The following is an 18,522-nucleotide window of genomic DNA, read 5'->3' as shown; positions in this document are numbered from 1 at the left end:
AAACCTGCCAGGACCAGAATGGTGAAGTATGGTAAAAAGAACCCACACGGCTAACATGACATGTTATGTCACTCATAAGATGGGATATTGAGCGAGAAAGCGAGCGGACAATCTGGCGACTTACATTGGTGATTACAGAGAGGGTGGCAACGATACTCAGAATGTCGGCCCAGGCTCCAATTCCTCTTGCTCGCGAAACCACAGGCCTCCTCATCTTTGTTACGAGCTTCCACGCGTCGACCCGCACTTCGATGATGTTGTTGAGCAGTGCGAGCAATGGCGCAAGTGGAAATGATGCCACGAAGAGAGTGACAAACCCGAATTGGATAACTGGGGTATATTTTGAGAATGGGTAGGGGGGCAAGGATAGGATAATGAGTGAAACAGGATATAGACATACACTCTTAATGCTGTTATGTTGTGATTACTTTAAGCAAACAAAACATGTTTTCAATGCATTGAATGTGTTTTAGTCAAAGGAGACCCCAAAATATGGTCACATTTTCGTGTCATTTGTTCACAAAATTATCGTGTCCATTACATTGGCCACTAAGATGCGATCAGCCACTACCATCTTTAATGCTCAGCTCTGGTTCACCTGGGTTTCTTTTGCACCATTTTCCACCACTAGGTGGCTATAATAACTAGATCACATCCTGTATTGAGGACTCCATTAACCGTACCACACATTTTTAGGCATATGCACTGTGGCTGAAATGCCAACAAATCACAGCAGTTAACCACAGTGGACATGATGCACAAGAGTTTTAAATAAATAGTAAGGGGGAAAAACGTCAATCCAAGCTGACCAATGTAGCTGCATTGGTTAGCAGACAAGAGGAGCAAATATGTGCTCCTATTGTTTCTAAAACTTAACTCCGTACATATGCACATACGCGCATGCTCAAAGACAATTGTGTTACAGTATATCCATAGATTGGTGCCTATGGCCAAATCACCCAGTATGCGTCAGATTTAATCAGATCCCAGAAGTTAAGGAGAGCTGAGCCTGAAAATTGGTTGGATGGGTGACCATGCAATAGTTATTGTGGGGTTGTGAGCAGCAGAGGACAGTGCAGCAAATTACATTGTTGTATTGTACATCTAAGCTCTTACATCTGTGCTCCCTGCCTTCAACAACCCGAAGTGTGGGTAATTTCCCTCCCACAACAATGTCCGACAGATACACAGGGGCCGTACACACGTGCCTATATAATCAAATGATACCCAATTGTGTGTTTTTTTTATAATAAAGTAAAACGCATTGACTCCGTAGTGTGATCCTCTGAGCTCATTGTACCCATCTCGAGGTATTCATCAAAGAGTCCAAGTGGGCTCTGGGGCTGTAGGTCCAAGTGTTTGCTGGAAGAAGTGTTTGGTAACTGGATAAGACCATCAATGAGAAGCCAGTTTAATCGTGGTTCGGTGACAGAAAACCCAGAGTTTCACGGTTTAACCCAACATCCGAGCAGCACCACATCAGATCTCTAGACTCCTCAGCGCAGGCATACAGATATGGTCAACATATGCGTACATTAACTAATTTGTGAAATTATGAATTACATCCAAATGAAATGTAGTGTGTGCATTACTAGGACGTACCTAAAGGTGCCAGGTTGGATTCATCCACCTTGGGGATGCTCTGCTCCACGCAGCCTCCTGCTTCCGTGCAGTCCATCCTCTTGATGTCCGAATTCTGGCTGTTGCTACTGCTGCAATTGGTGACACTGGTGGTGGTCTTCTTTCTTTTAATGGACTTAGGTCTACTTCGCTTTTCCTTCTTCTTCTGCTGCAAGGTCATCAACACTTTCATGCTCGTAAAAGGATCGAGAGCAGCGTATGGTTTATTCTCACTGACTGGTGAAGCAGTTTGTTGACGTGGAACTAGGCCAAAGCATTCAAGAAATTTGGATTTCATGTCATGTATCTTAACGCCGCTATCTTTTGTCGAAGTGTAATCATGTTCAGGCTTCGGTCTGTACAAGAACTGTGCGTGAAGACTTTCATGAGTTTTCAGGATTTCAATAGGACTTAAAAATCCGCAGACTGAGCACATCTCATAGGGCGATGGTGGATTCAACACCGCATTGGCAAAACTGCCGTTATTCACCAAACCTGGTGCACCCTTTATCATATAATCCTTTTCATGGGTCTTCATGTGCCTTTTTAATTTTCCTGGCTGATTAAACCTTTGTCCACATATGCCGCACCATTGCTCACGGGTCTCCTTATGCGTTCTTACGTGGGCTTCTAGGCACCATGCCAGTTGGAATTTTTTCCCACAGACGTCACAAGAGATACGTTTTTTCGCTCGTGTAACTCTACCGGATTGAGGTGGGGTTGAGACGGGTGCTGGTGAAGTGCCATCGATGGTGAAGGCAATTCTCCCAGCACCACCATGACTCGCAGCGGAGTTGCTCTCGCACATCTGAAACAAAAGACAAAGGTCACGCGCATGACACCCGTGTCACGAGTGTACTCGCACAGGCATACTTAAGGTGACATAAGATTCATATATACTACAACTCATTATACCAGAACTCCACAATATTGCAGTTCCTATCATGTACGATTTTACCCTCTTATCCACCCAAGTAATATTTTGTTTCTAAACAACAATGACTAACTACCTCCATTTTCCAAATGTTACCCACCAAATAGGTCTTTCTGTATATACACACCAACAATATAATGATTGCACCACACGTTCACTCCACTATTCACAACACTCTGACTCGCAATCTCCATGTAAGATTGTAATATCATTTCTGTATGAGGGCCCGTCAAGAAGTTTTGGGAATGGACACTTTTTTACAAACAACTACGTAAAATAGTCTTCATTAAAAGTACAGGATAGTACTACTAATGGCACTTATAAGGGAACGTCATTATCTCTCATGCTAATTATTACAATGTTAACTAGTTACCCAGGAAAGCTTCATTGCGTCTAAGTACTGCATTTTCAGAAAGGTCCCATTGCATTGAGATGTTTGCGTGAGTGGAACCCAGAGAGACCCCACCTTGCATATTGCGAAATAACACAACTCCACACAGATGGATTCAACCCACAAGCTCAAAGCATTCCCTGTTCAACAAAGTACTCAGTGTAATGTTTAATATAATTTATTTGGTAATATACAGTATCGTAATTGCATAGTGAATCTACAGCAGTGAGGTATACAGTAGGGTTGGTAAAATAATACATAGTGTAATATTACAAGTCTAATATTATTATAATCTAACGTATAGTGTAGTGTATAGTAACGCAGTGTATAATTCAATGTTCGGGTCTGTCTATGGCAGTTTATAATAAAAAATATTATTTGGAGGCATATTATAATATTTTTTGCGACATAGAAGTGTAATGTATAGTAACTTATTGTTAGTAGCTCAGCTTAGTGGAGAATATATTGAGTACATTGATTATATTGATGTATATTCTTAGTTTTTTCGGTAAAGTCACGTTGAAGAGAAACAAACAAAATAATATAATATATAAAACAATAAAAATTCTCACGACGTTTCAACTCAAACGGTCATCTTCATGTCTTCAGGTGTGAAGATGACCGTTTGAGTTATGGTCAAAACGTTGTGAGAATTTTTATTGTTTTATATATATTATATTATTTTGTTCGTTTCTCTTCAACGTGACTTTACCGAAAAAACTAAGAATATGAATTACTGCAGTCACGAAAGCTTTAAATCAAAATTTATATTGATATAGTTTATATTTAGTTCTTTCACATCGGTTTATTGTATGATAGTTGGGTAGTTGCAGTTCTTTAGCGTCAATATACTAAATGCCTCTGTTGATATGTAAACTCTGACTTTAACATAGCTACTTCTGTCACCAGTTACATGCTAATTCCTCACATTAACATCATGCTAATCTCCCAGTTACATGCTAATTTCTGACTTTAACATCCTGCTAATCTATCACATTAACACAGCTACTTCAATGCTAAATTATTCTGTTGATATGTAAACTCCTTTGTCAAGGAGCTCTGCTCCTCCCACCCAGCTTAAATACGCTGCCAAGCTTAGCAGTGTTCATTGGAGCGCTGTCTTTCTGACAGTTCTGTTTCTTCACCTGAGGAAGGCTACTTGTGTTGTGGCCAAAACGTCGTGAGAATTTTATTATGTTTTGATTTTATTATGTTATTATTTCCCTTCTACGTGACTTTACCGAAAGAACCAAGAAGATGAATCCCTGCAGTCACGAAAGCTTTAAATCGAAATTTATTCAAATCAAGTTGTTTTATTTTTACCACAGTACTTTATGGAATCCTCAAGAATTAATGCATTTTTATAAGTATTAAACTATACTTGAAGATGTGTGAGAATGTAATTCTGCAGATGCAAGCACAGGCAAACTCGTATCTGCATATGCAAGTTTCTGGGCCTCCTCACTTCACCAAACCCGCATTGACCGACATGGTGAAGTATGGTTAAACAACTCCCACGAACGACATGGTGTGGGGGAGGCCTCTATCAAAACGCTGGATCGACAAAGGGCTGATACATGTCACGACATTGTACGTTAAGACCGTTCTCTCGTCAGCACAAGCCGTCTATGTGGACAATGGAGGGCACGACACACGTGTACACGATGTTTGTGTGCGTATATTCAGCGTGTGTATCACGCAATAATTATATAAGGTCGCGATTATGCTCAAAAAAATATTTTTGCAGCAGCTGTGGCTGCACATTGCAATAGCGCATTCCGAATGGTGTAGAACGCATCGCCCATAATCTGTATCTGTGTGCAAACACCAGGTATGGTTGGTAAGAAACACGTTTGGTTTTAAATGAATAGAACTCGAGCTTCAGCCATATTGTTCATTATAGACCCCACTATGTAAGAATTAATCACGCAAACCTTGCGCCTGATTCATTTGAGTCGGTGTGCTCATGAGCAACAGGGCATTTGTGGCAAGGTGTTAATGTACCACATATTAGCACGGTTGGCTACGTACACTGCGAAAGAAGTTCAACACATATTCTTTGGGTCTTTCCGTAAAGTCACGTAGATAGAACAATAAAATAATAAAAATAAAGTGAATAAAAAAGTTAAATATATCACGTTTCGATCGCAACACAAGCAATCGTCATCAGGAGAAAAATGATGAAGATTGCTTGTGTTGCGATCGAAACGTCGTGATATTTTTATTATTATTTTGTATTCACTTTATTTTTATTATTTTATTGTTCTATCTACGTGACTTTATCGAAAGACCCAAAGAATATTAATTCCTGCAGTCACGAAAGCTTTAAGTCAAGATTCAAGCACAACACACATTAATACATTTTGGAAAGCGAGTATCCTTGCACGTACAATGCACTGGACCGCATGTTCGTGTTAAGTGGAATCAGGGGCTTTGTCACTGCCTACCCCATGATATAAATAATCTCAGGGAATTAAATTGCAAGTGTGCAATCTCCCTTCCGGTGGGCATCGAGGATGAGTCATACCCTGGTTTGCCAGGAGGCAGTGGATCACAACTGTGGAATCCTTTCCATCTGCATGGGATAGAACGTTGCCCCCTTGCTCACATTCGTTCGTTTTCTGCGAGTGTACTGGTTTCCCCCCACATGTAAACACTCAGTAAGTGGCTGCAAATATCGGAATGTAAAGAGAACCGCAGAGCTTGGGCGATTGTTGGGAGTGCCGGCTCACTGCCTGGCTGCTGTCTCCCCGCTCGTCTGTGGGAGACATATAGAGGTACTGAATTAGATTTATATTCTCTACATAACATGATTCCTATATACACAAAGCACTCACCGCGTGGAGTACAGCAAGTGATATTCCACGAAATAAAAAAGAAATGTACATGACCAAAACAGAAGCCAATGGGTACAGCTGTGCATACACGTACACACATATACACGATTCCTACTGATGGTTGGAACGATTCACCACTGCCAGAGAGTCAAGGAATTGTCATGATTCAGGATCATGAATGCAAACTGTCCCCGTTCTCAAATCTGAGTACGATTTAAAAGGTCATAGAACGCCTTTGTCGGAAGTAATTACTTCCCCATGTCACTGCGATGGGCAGATTCATGCCGTTGCAGTCGGCTTACACATTCTCAGTAGACCCCTGATACGCAAGCGTACGCATGTGGGTTAACCCCTCCTCCCCCCCTCCATGCATACATACTAAATGGATGCCCCCTAACAGCTACACCACCACTCCCCACACGAGACAAGCACGTGACTCTCGGTGTAAATGGAGCCGGAGCGCGAATAAACGTGCCGATGCCCCAAGTACAGTTGCCACCATTTCCACGACAGAGCAAACCCAGGCACATTTCCCAGCGAGCCCAGGTCTATTGTTAAAACTGTGCAGTTCACGGTGATAAAATTCAACCATAGCCATACCTGGGGTACCAGATCTCGACACAAATCAATTCCTGCTGCCACCCGAACACTGTCCGGGGGTCAAACGCGGACAGGTGGCAGCCCCAGTCGTGAGGCCACATCTGCGCCGACTCACGGTAAATGTATGCAGGGCCAGCAGGAAGAGCCCCAGGATCTCGGAGCGCAGCCACTGGTTCCACGTGCTGTCTCGGTCCACGTCCTCGCGTGACAACGACGACACTTCAAAATCACCTGACCGGAAGGAGGGGGGTGGGAGGGAGAGTAAGAAGGTACGAAGGGGAACCTTCTAACTCTTTCACAGGGACGCGTTCTTCGCATGCGTCACCCTGCAGCCAACCTCTCTGCTCTCGTGTGTGAACGTGGGTCAGTTTGGTTTAATCGTTCAGAATGAATGGGGCATGACCCTGGCCCTTGTGCAACTTATTATTTTCCATGAGATAATACCAAACACATCATTCATGTGTGTGTGTCTGTGGCCTGCATGCAAAACCTACATTCTCTCGAGTCATATATCGGGAGCAGTCACAGGTGGGAAAGCATTGCCGAATTCCTTGAAAGGCTCAACTCTCTCCAACTTATGTTGAAAGCATTTACAGTGAGGGAAAAAGTATTTGATCCCCTGCTGATTTTGTACGTTTGCCCACTGACAAATAAATGATCAGTCTATAATTTTAATGGTAGGTATATTTGAACAGTAAGAGAGACAGAATAACAACAACAAAATCCAGAAAAATGCATGTAAAAAATGTTCTAAATTGATTTGCATTTTAATTAGGGGAATAAGTACTTGACCCCTCTGCAAAACATGACTTAGAACTTGGTGGAAAAACCCTTGTTGGCAATCACAGAAGTCAAACGTTTTTTTGTAGTTGGCTACCAGGTTTGCACACATCTCAGGAGGGATTTTGTCCCACTCCTCTTTGCAGATCTTCTCCAAGTCATTAAGGTGTGGAGGCTGACGTTTGGCAACTCGAACCTTCAGCTCCCTCCACAGATTTTCTATGGGATTAAAGTCTGGAGACTGGCTAGGCCACTCTAGGACCTTAATGTGCTTCTTCTTGAGCCACTCCTTTGTTGCCTTGGCCGTGTGTTTTGGGTCATTGTCATGCTGGAATACCCATCCACGACCCATTTTCAATGCCCTGGCTGAGGGAAGGAGGTTATCACCTAAGATTTGACGGTACATGGCCCCGTCCATCGTCCCTTTGATGCGGTGAAGTTGTCCTGTCCCCTTAGCAGAAAAACACCCCCAAAGCATAATGTTTCCACCTCCATGTTTGACGGTGGGGATGGTGTTCTTGGGGTCATAGGCAGCATTCCTCCTCCTCCAAACACGGCGAGTTGAGTTTATGCCAAAGAGTTACATTTTGGTCTCATCTGACCACAACACTTTTACCCAGTTGTCCTCTGATTCATTCAGATGTTCATTGGCAAACTTCAGACGGGCATGTATATGTGCTTTCTTGAGCAGGGGGACCTTGCGGGTGCTGCAGGATTTCAGTCCTTCAAGGTGTAGTGTTACCAATTGTTTTCTTGGTATGGTGCCAGCTGCCTTGAGATCATTGACAAGATCCTCCCGTATAGTTCTGGGCTGATTCCTCACCGTTCTCATGATCATTGCAACTCCACGAGGTGAGATCTTGCATGGAGCCTCAGGCAGAGGGAGATTGACAGTTATTTTGTGTTTCTTCCATTTGCGAATAATCGCACCAACTGTTGTCCAATTCTCCACAAGCTGCTTGGCAATGGTCTTGTAGCCCATTCCAGCCTTGTGTAGGTCTACAATATTGTCCCTGACATCCTGGGAGAGCTCTTTGGTCTTGGCCATGGTGGAGAGTTTGGAATCTGATTGATTGATTGCTTCTGTGGACAGGTGTGTTTTATACAGGTAACAAGCTGAGATTAGGAGCACTCCCTTTAAGAGTGTGCTCCTAATCTCAGCTCGTTACCTGTATAAAAGACACCTGGGAGCCAGAAATCTTTCTGATTGAGAGGGGGTCAAATACTTATTTCCCTCATTAAAATGCAAAACAATTTATTACATTTTTGACATGCGTTTTTCTGGATTTTTTTGTTGTTATTCTGCCTCTCACTGTTCAAATAAACCTGCCATTAAAATTATAGACTAATAATTTGTCAGTGGGCAAACGTACAAAATCAGCAGGGGATCAAATACTTTTTTTCCCTCACTGTATGCATTAGTTCTGCCAGTACCTCTTTGTGCCTGTGTAGTGGGCAGGCAAGTGTGGTGGAGCAGCAGGTCCAGCACACGGGGTGTCCAGCAGAGGAGAGGAACTCCCCGTGGCCGTGGCCGGGGAAGCACAGGTCGGCGGCGCTGGGAGCGGCGTCAGTTGCGCGGCGTCTGTGGGAGAAGGCACAGGCCTCTGCTGAAGATTTTCATCCGCAGACACATCACACGGCTTGCCGGACACGTCACGCACTCGGCCCTGTGATTGTGGAGGTGAGACAGGTTCGCGCGTGGCAACGAATGGCTTGTCGCTGGACAAACATCGACGGCAACATCGGGAGAACGCGGCACGAACTCGTGCAGAGTTTCTGGCACCGTATGAATTTACACTCCTTGTAGGTATGTACGTTGAACCTCTTTCGCGCCGTACGTCAGCCAGCCGTGCTAATCGGAGGTGCAGATGGATGCAATTGAAGGAAGTGGAGCAGAGATTTCAAAATGAAACAAAAAAAATTGATACAGAAATAACACAAGTCCAGGGGACTTCACCAAGGCCGTGTTATCCCAGAATCTGACAGAGCACAAAGGAAAATTGGCAATGGCAAAAAATGGCTTCATAACTATCATTGTCAGATGGCACACTTGCATCTTCAGTCTTCAGTCAGCGTCAGTAATTTAAGAATGCACGCATGATGCGTGACACCAACTAAAATGGCATCGATGCTGACTAATCACATCCTCTCCAAGATGTGGAACTCAAGAGACAAGGATGCCTCTTCCAAACAGGACTACCCTTGACAATTGAGTTGTCGCCTGGGTAAAAATAAAATGAACTAGTAGATTTCAACTTGAAAATCCAAACCATCGCACCAACAGTAATGGATGGAATCCTATATGAGGCGCACACTGCAGTAGCTTCAGGTGGACTCTGGTACCTGCTTTAACGTCTGTGTGAGAAGCATCTTCTCCCACTGAAATTCAAACAAAGTTGACAGTTAGACAGGACATGTTTTAAAACATCCGCAGTAAAATTCAAGTATGTATACCATTAAAGTAAACTATTTTTTATTTACCAGGTAAGGCCCATTGAGAGCTACATAGCTCTTTTTCATAAGCGACCTGGCCACAAATTATAGCTTAACGAAGTGGCTTATCACGTGGAAATTTATAGCAGCCAAATACTCTAAACGCATTACTTACAAATAGCTCACAAAGCGGTTATCCTCCCACTACCCTTGGGTTACCTCCTGTCCCGGTCAAGCCGAGACAGTCTGTGAATTGGCATCTGTGTTTGGGTGGCATGAATTAATTTGTACCGAGATCTGGTACCGGTACTGTGCTGAACTTTACTACTGCATGGTTGTTGACAGACCTAGACCGACTGAAACATAGGTCTGGGTTTGATCTCCATAGCGGAAAAGGTGGTAACCCGAAAACTAACCCAAACCCTTCCACATTTAACGATAAACACTTCCAAAACCGAGTTCGCTCGGAAATGACCCCACTAAACCGCACGTATGTAAACGTTTGACTTCAGTGGTTCCCCCGCCGCGTGCGAACGATGAAGTGCACGGCCTCTCGTGATGATGACCTCACACCCGCATGGCTGCACGAAAGGCGGTGCTGACGAGCATGAGGCAGGTGGAAGAGGCAAAACGAGGAGGCAAGATTAGAGTGCTGTAGTAGGTGGGGTATAGTGGGGCCTATTTCCGAATGATTGATTTATGTGGAAATGAAATTGGTCAAGAGTCCGTTACTTTGTAAACATTAGCATGTATCTACTTTAATACCAAGTCTGCAGGGGTGGGAAAGATGAGGTCTGTTCATTCTGGTGGGCAAAGGGAATTTAGACACTCCAAGTTAAGTCTGGTGGCATATGGATAAAATGCACCTTCCAAATGTAAATAATAATGATTATTAATCCATCTTCTTCTTCACTCCCACGGTGTTTCCAACCAGGGTTAGGCCATGTAATGATCTGACGTGCTGTACACTTGTACAGTGTTACTGAATTATTGTATCATTATGAATTCAGTGCCCCTTCTGCGACCTTTCCCTAGATCCCCCTCTGGTGTATAACCTGGCCTGCTGACGTCAGGGCCGTAAGCCGCAGATCCCTTTCCCTGCCAGCAGCCAGCGCTCTACTGTTACATTACGATTCTTTGCCACTACACAGGGAATCCTCTACTTACGATCATTAGACTTACGACCTTTCAGAGATATGATCAAACCTGTCCGTATGTCCAGTTTCCTGTTCGGACCGAGAGTCGCAAGTTCAACCGCCGCACAATAGGTGGTGATGGTGGCATCTACATCTGCAGAACGTGAAGAACCAGAGGCAACTGTTAAAGCCATTCCCCGTGTTTAGTGTACAAGCCGTAAAACGTGTTTGAAATCGACGGGAGTAAAGTTGGACTCACGAACAAATCGACTTACGAACAGACCTCTAGAACCGAACTCGTTTGTACGTACAAGAGTCTGTATATGGTGGTCACTCTGAACAACACAGACCCAGCCTCGTTTTTATTATTTTTGGTCCATTAGGACATTACCAGATGCATCTTTCTGTGCTAACGACCACACAATACACATTAGGCGTGTCACAACAGGTCACGTTAAATAGTCTAAACTTGTCTGTAGTAAGTCGCATACGGTAGACATTTCTGCACATTTGCAGAATTACATGTCTATGATAAAGGAACCATGTGTATTGCATTACACAGGGGTGCTTGATCTTGTGTGGATGCAGATTCCCGCAGCAATACAGGGAATAGGTTGTTTGCAGCGCCACTGATTAATCAGAATCAGAATCTTTTTTATATCCTGGAGGAATCCGATGAGCTATGAAGATCTTTTTCACCAATGTCCAGTAGGGGCGGGTCAGCGAGCTATTTCCAAAACCGATGAGAGGCAAGACGGAGAAAATGTAAGCAAATTGCTAAAAATACAAAGTACATACATTCCTGCCAATTTGTCAACAAATGAAAGCTTGGGCAAGGTAGCAACACAACAACCACAGCTCCAGACCACGACAAGACTCCACAAAGTCCCTCAATTGCATTGCATTAAAATTGAACGTTTAATGAGCAATATTTGAAATAGCGTTACCAAATGACAATATTCCCTTCGAATACCTGACTAATGAATGAGGCTAAGACGCTTGCAGTAATGTTCAAACATGGAGGAGGCCGTGGATTCAATCCGGACCCTGTCACCTGCTGTATATTTTGAGGTTGCATGTCTCTCTCACTACATTTAGAATAAACATCACGCGTTTAGAGTATTTGGCCTCTATAAATTTCCACGGGATAAGCACTTCCGTTGAAGATAACATTTGTGATAGCCAGGTTGCTTCTGAAAAATAGCTCAGTGGGGCCTCAAACTGGTAAAATAAAAAATATTGTTTATATTCTTGGTTCTTTCGGTAAAGTCACGTAGAAGGGAAACAATAAAATAATAAAAATATAAAACAATACAATTCTCACGACGTTTCGACTGCAACACAAGCAATCATAATCACCTGATGATCATCATCACCTGATGATTGCTTGTGTTGCAGTCGAAACGTCGTGAGAATTTAATTGTTTTATATTTTTATTATTTTATTGTTTCCCTTCTACGTGACTTTACCGAAAGAACCAAGAATATGAATCCCTGCAGTCACGAAAACTTTAAATCAAAATATAGTTTAGTTTAAAAGTTATAGTTTGAGAATGGCGGTCCGATGGGAGTGAGTGAAGGGGTATTGTGAGGAGGCGTCATCGGGAGTGGAAGCTGCTGGTGGGAGCATGGGAGGTGTGGGGAGTGTGAGGTGCATCGGCATTGTGGAGAGGGAAGGGGTGAGAGTGTTGTAAGCGATGGGGCTGGGGGAGGAGTGGTGGATATGACGATGTGGAAGCTGTGTCGGTGATGAGGTGTGTGCTTGAAGTGAGGATTACATGGGGAGCGGTGCCGAAGTGGTTAGCGCACCGTGCGACGGGATCCGGCGACCCGAGTTCTATTCCCACTCACGGCCAACATCGGTGACGAGTATCTGAACCAATCTCGGTCCCATCCCAGGTCTATTCTGCCTTAAAATGAGTATCCAGGTTCGGTGAATGGGAGGAGACAAAGGCGGCCAGGCGTGGTGCTGGCCACCCATCCCATCTCAGCGTGTCGACCCCATGGCACCTGGGTAATGGAGGTGGTGATGAAGATGGTGACGACGGTGATGATGATGTTGATGACGATGGTGATGACGAGTCACTCACTCAGACTCACAGAGCCACACTCAGAGACTCACAGTCACTCACTTAGACTCACAGAGCCACACTCAGAGACTCACAGTCACTCACTTAGAATCACAGAGCCACACTCGAGACTCACACCCACACTCAAGACACTCACAGTCACTCACTCAGACTCACAGAGCCACAGACTCACAGCCACACTCAGAGACTCACAGTCACTCACTCAGACTCACAGAGCCACACTCAGAGACTCACAGAGTCACTCACTCAGACTCACAGAGCCACACTCAGAGACTCACAGAGTCACTCACTCAGACTCACAGAGCCACACTCAAGAGACTGATAGAGTCACTCCGAGAATCACAGTCACTCACACAGACTCACACTCACTCAAGGAGACCCACAGACTCACTCACAGACTCACTCACACAGACTCACAGAGTAACTCACACACAGACTCACACTCACATACTAGTTCTGACACACACACAGACTCGCAGAGTAACACGCACTCAGAGACTCACAGAGTCATGCTCAGTCACTCACTCAGAGACTCACAGTCACTCACTCAGAGACTCACAAAGTCACTCACTCAGAGACTCAGAGCCACAGACTCACAGAGCCACATTCAGAGACGCACGGAGTCACTCACTCAGAGACTCACAGAGTCACTCACTCTGACACTCGGAGACTCACTCAGACTCACACAGACTCAGAGTAACTCACACACTCAGACTTACACAGTAACTTACAGTCACTCCCTCTCAACTCAGTCTCACCGGGTAACACACTCACAGACTCGGAGTAACTCACATGAACTCACAAAGTAACTCACTCACACAGACTGACAAACAAAAACAAAGATCCCCAGTGAACCCTTAACAGACTGTAGGGGCAAGTGCTGTTAGCGAGCACCTACGAAGGCCGGCACGGCACACGAGGGGGTGGGTGGCCAGCACCACGCCCGGCCGCCTTTGTCTCCCCCATTGGCGATGTTTATACACCGCAACCAGGTACTCATTTGAGGCCGAGTCGACCTAGGGGAGGCCCAAGACCTGTTCAGATAATCGTCACCGGTGTTGGTGGCCGTGAGCGGGAATCGAACTCGGGTCGCCGGGTTCGTAGCGCAGCGTAGCGCTAACCGCTGCGCCACCGCTCCCCACACCCTCGCTCACAAACACAACGCAGGCAGCGTGGGCAGCCCTGGTCCATCCACTGCTGGATGAGGGCCTTGCCATGCCGTGCGAATTATTTGACCAGAAGCGCAGTACGTGTTGTTAACATTCCCCGTGTGGTGGATAGAATCGGAGGGCTTTCCCCAGCCCTCACCCACCAGGAATGGTGAAGTATAGTCAAATACTTCCTGTGACTAACACGGCGTTAGGAGACATTCATACAACCCACAGATGGACTAATAATTATTGTAAGTACTGTGGTGCACTTAAAATAATGTGTGGAGGAGGAGGAAGAAGCTCCAGAAGTCGCACTTCAGCAGCCACCACTGCCCCTTCGCAGTATCAACAACCACGCAGACAAATGCACTGCCACATCCTACAACACGCGTTTGTTCCTTCAAAGTAGTGAATTAGCGTCCCAACACGCTGGTTCACGAAGATGGAGCGGTCATATAATGAGCTGGACAGCGACAACAACTTAAATCAGCGGTAATAATGCGGCAGACACGCAGGAAGCAATACTTAGGTAGGCCGCGATGAGACCACGGGGCTCGGATGGCGACCCTGCCTGGGAAGGTGCACACAAGCTCCTCACAGAGTGAGCACCACAATGTTGTCCTTACAACACACAGTGGTCTCGCTTTTCTTTCATATCCACGAGCACAGCAACATCCTGCAACACATATCTCCTCACATTGTGCCCAGGACTGCTTTAAATAAAGATTTTAAATAAACTTTCCCGCCAAAAAATGTAATTGAGGCGTGTGTGGGTATCGATGTGGAACTTGTGATCACATTGCTAAGAGCCGAAACACAAGGCACCCACCACCACACACATCCTACTACTGCTGCCTTGTGAAGTCTATGATGATGATGATGAGCAGCAGCAGTGAGATAATGAGGAGGTTGAATGTGATGATGATAATGTGGAGTAGAGTCAGGGGGGTTATGCCCAACGTTCTCTGTCCTCACCTCCCCACCACCGCCACGTCCCAACTCTGAACATCCACACATCATCATCATCATCATCGACCAGCAATGACCAACAGCAGCTCACAGCCCATTAAATACACCACCAGTAGGACAATTGTATGGAGGAGGCCAAACAAACATTTAAAACTAACAAAATAACAATTGCCACCGAGAACTGTTTCACATAACTCGTGCACTCAAAGTCCTCAGACAATTGCAGTTATCTAAAGGTTCTAATTGTGCCCGAGTGTGGCTGCGTCTTGCCTCGACAAAGGCATCGCCAATCCGCAAACTCTCGACGGCTCCGGCTGGCTCTCTGAGCACAAACTTTGACATTTGAACCTCACGAAATGTCTCTGCACAAGTTCCAGCGGTGTCTAGGTGGCAGTAAGTGAATGCACGCACGTGTGGAGGAGGAGGAGTGTTTCTATTATGAGGACAGTGCTGCTGCTGCTGCTGTTGTTGTTACTCTACCATGCTAGTAGAGCTTAGCTAGAAAAGTCTTTGTCAGGAGGCCCCAAATATCCCTTCCACCAAACAAAACTGTCGGGAACAGAGACTTGAACCTCAGTAACGCTTCGACAAAAGTGCGTCAATGTTCTCATCGCTAGTGCACACGTGTCGTCATTACCTTATCAGTGCCCTACCTTATTACAGACCAATTCAGACATTATCGGTCACCCCTTAACAATCTCCACCGTTCATCCTACAAAGTCCCCATGACAAGGGAGAAACACCACACAGAGACATTGTGTTTTTTAACCCCTATTGAAACGTCCGTACGCCGTAAGGAGCCGCAAACTCAATGTCCCCGCCGCGCAAGAAGACGGCGTAGAAGACCGCGCGGGTCGGCAGGGGTCACGCTGCTGCTGCTACTGTGGAGCTCCGCTGTGAGTCGACGCAGAAGGGCGGCGGCGGTGGTGGTGGTGAGAGCCCCGACTCCCGGAGTCGCAGTGACAGTCGCGTGGCACGGCAGTCGTGGTGGGGCTCTCTGGCTGCTGCTGCTGCTACGGGAGATGAGCGGCAACTCCGCGATGTCTGCTCCCTCCTCCTCCTCCTCCCTTGTGGTGTCAATGGGGGGGGGGGGGAGCGCTCCTTGAGATCCTCTCGGCAAGGCCTGGCCACCCCTGATGGCTCTCCTCCTCCTCCTCTCGGCGGTGTCACCACCTCGTCCACCTCCTCTTCAGCATCACGTTGGGATTTTGCTCCACGTAGCACACCACTGTCACTGAGAGTTTACCGTGACAACAACAACAATCCTTGTACAGAGACGCAATACGCCCGCCAATATTCCTCTCCCACGATATGAGGCCTGTTACTTTCGTCAATTACCCCCTCAAAATATCGGATGGGAATCACTTTGAGATAAAATCACCATCTTAACACGTTAACATAACTGCTCCTCAGCAACAATATTCACCCAAAATAAATATTTTGATTGATGTAATATTTTAAACGATAGTCAACTACTTCGTTTTTTTAATACGAGCAGACAGCACACATCTATACAGTAAACTTACAGAACGATAATCTGTAGTGGTGTCCACTTTAACATTATTTTAAGCCAGCTTCCCCATTGCTGTGCATTCGTCAGACACTAAATTAATCTCCCTATGCCTGTCCTTTGCCCAAATAACTTATATCGCCTTGTAACTCGTGTCATAGATCACATTTAGCCACACACAGAGATCACAAATGAATACAAATGTATGCAGCTGCCCCCCCCACCCACCCCCAATTTTAGTCCAAAATCTAAAATGTGTGCATATTTGTGACTTTGGTTTAAAGAGAAAAAAATATAAAATTATATAATTATATCTGTGAAAAAGTTATTTGCAGCTCATCAAATTCCTCCAGTATAAATACATTTGCCGATTCTGACATTCATTGTAAGTATGTAATGTTGAACTTCTTTCGCACCGTATGTAACCGACCATGCTAATCGGAGGTGCAGAGGAAGGGCAACAAACTAAACACAAACAGCGTGTTGACAGTGTGTTTAATGGTTCCCTCAGCCAGTGGGATTCACACTCTTGGCTTAGGACCACTCATGGAGGATGAATGAGCATTGCCTCCGCCCCTGCGTGTTGCGATGCTCAGAGCGAGGTGACAACTCTCATTCCGTGCGTTCTCCCCCCCACCCCACAGCATCAACAACAAGAGACAGCAGCTGGAGTTGGAGATCATGAAGATCCTGCAGAGCAAGGGGGACCCTGACAACAACAACATTGTCACCCTCCTGGACAACTTCACCTTCCGGGGACACAACTGCGTCATCCTGGAGCTCATCAGGTGAGTGTCATGGCGTCCGATGAACACCGATCCAAAGACAAAGATTAACCAGTATAGCCTGAGAAGATTGTTGGGGCAAGTGCTGTTAGCAAGTAGCACCTATGAAGACGGGCAAGGCACACCAGGGGGTGGGTGGGCAGCACCACGCCCGGCAGCCTTTGTCTCCCCAGTGGCGATGTTTACACACCGCACCAGGTACTCATTTGAGGCTGAGTCGATCTAGGGGAGGCTCAGGATTGGTTCAGATAATCGTCACCGGTCTTGGCCGTGAGCGGGAATTGTAGAGCAACGCGCTAAACGCCGCACCACCGCTCCCCCAAACACCGATGCGTCCGTGTGTTCACACACATGAATCATTTGGATGTAGAATAAATGTCCGTAGGCTTTCAGAATGCCCTAGAATTATTGTATTTGTACGCGGCTCCATGGTCAGACATAACTGTTTATAATGCCTTCCTGCCTCATTGACTATCTTTTGAGTTGAGCGGCAACCCTGTATGGTTACTCCGTGCGGCTTCGCCTCAGTCAAGCACGTGTGCTCCCGTTCAAGGGGCCAATCAGGGAATGGGTCACAAGCAGGAAGAAACTGTAACTGTTCACGTTTTGTGCCGTCACGCAGTGGAGACCTCCTCCAAAAGCTGGACGAGACCTATGGCTTATACATGACGGAATTGAAGCCGTACGTGGGCTCCATGCTGCGGGCCCTGGCAAAGCTGAAGGCGATGCACATCATTCACGCGGATCTGAAGCCGGTTAGTAAACTAAGCAGCCCGCTGCGTCTTTTGTCCGTCAGTATGGAGTTAGTGCCTCAGTTTGTGCAGTTGTAGAAAATGAGAACACTCTTGTAAACCTTAGTAACAGGATTTCGAGATATCTTATTCTACACCGCAACAACACTCATGCCACGACTTGCTATTTCATAAACACAGATAGCCAAAACTTGCACAGAAATACAACTTTTCACGTGGATCTCTGTTTGCTCTCAACAACCAACGCTCCGTGGAACATTTAATATTGTCTAATTTGCGTTAAACAACAACGACCACTGCCCTAAGCAACAATTCCGAATGCCAAAGCTAAATGATGGGCGTAGCAGTGTAGTAGTTCGCAAACTGCACTCAGAGGTTAATGACCCGAATTCGATTTCTGGCCACGGCTAAAACCAGGGTTTGGGCGATTTCTGAACCGGTCCTGGATCCCATTGCCTTCAAAAGCCCCCTGAGCAGCATGGTGAGGTATGGCCATACAACCCCCTTGATTAGCACGGCATGGGGTAGGGAGATC

This window comes from Petromyzon marinus, unplaced genomic scaffold, assembly GCF_048934315.1.
Source record: "Petromyzon marinus isolate PM22_M1 ecotype Great Lakes invasive population unplaced genomic scaffold, UKy_Petmar_22M1.pri1.0 PM_Scaffold_13, whole genome shotgun sequence".
NCBI classification, from domain to species: domain Eukaryota; kingdom Metazoa; phylum Chordata; class Hyperoartia; order Petromyzontiformes; family Petromyzontidae; genus Petromyzon; species Petromyzon marinus.
Note: the sequence above shows the minus strand (reverse complement) of the source record.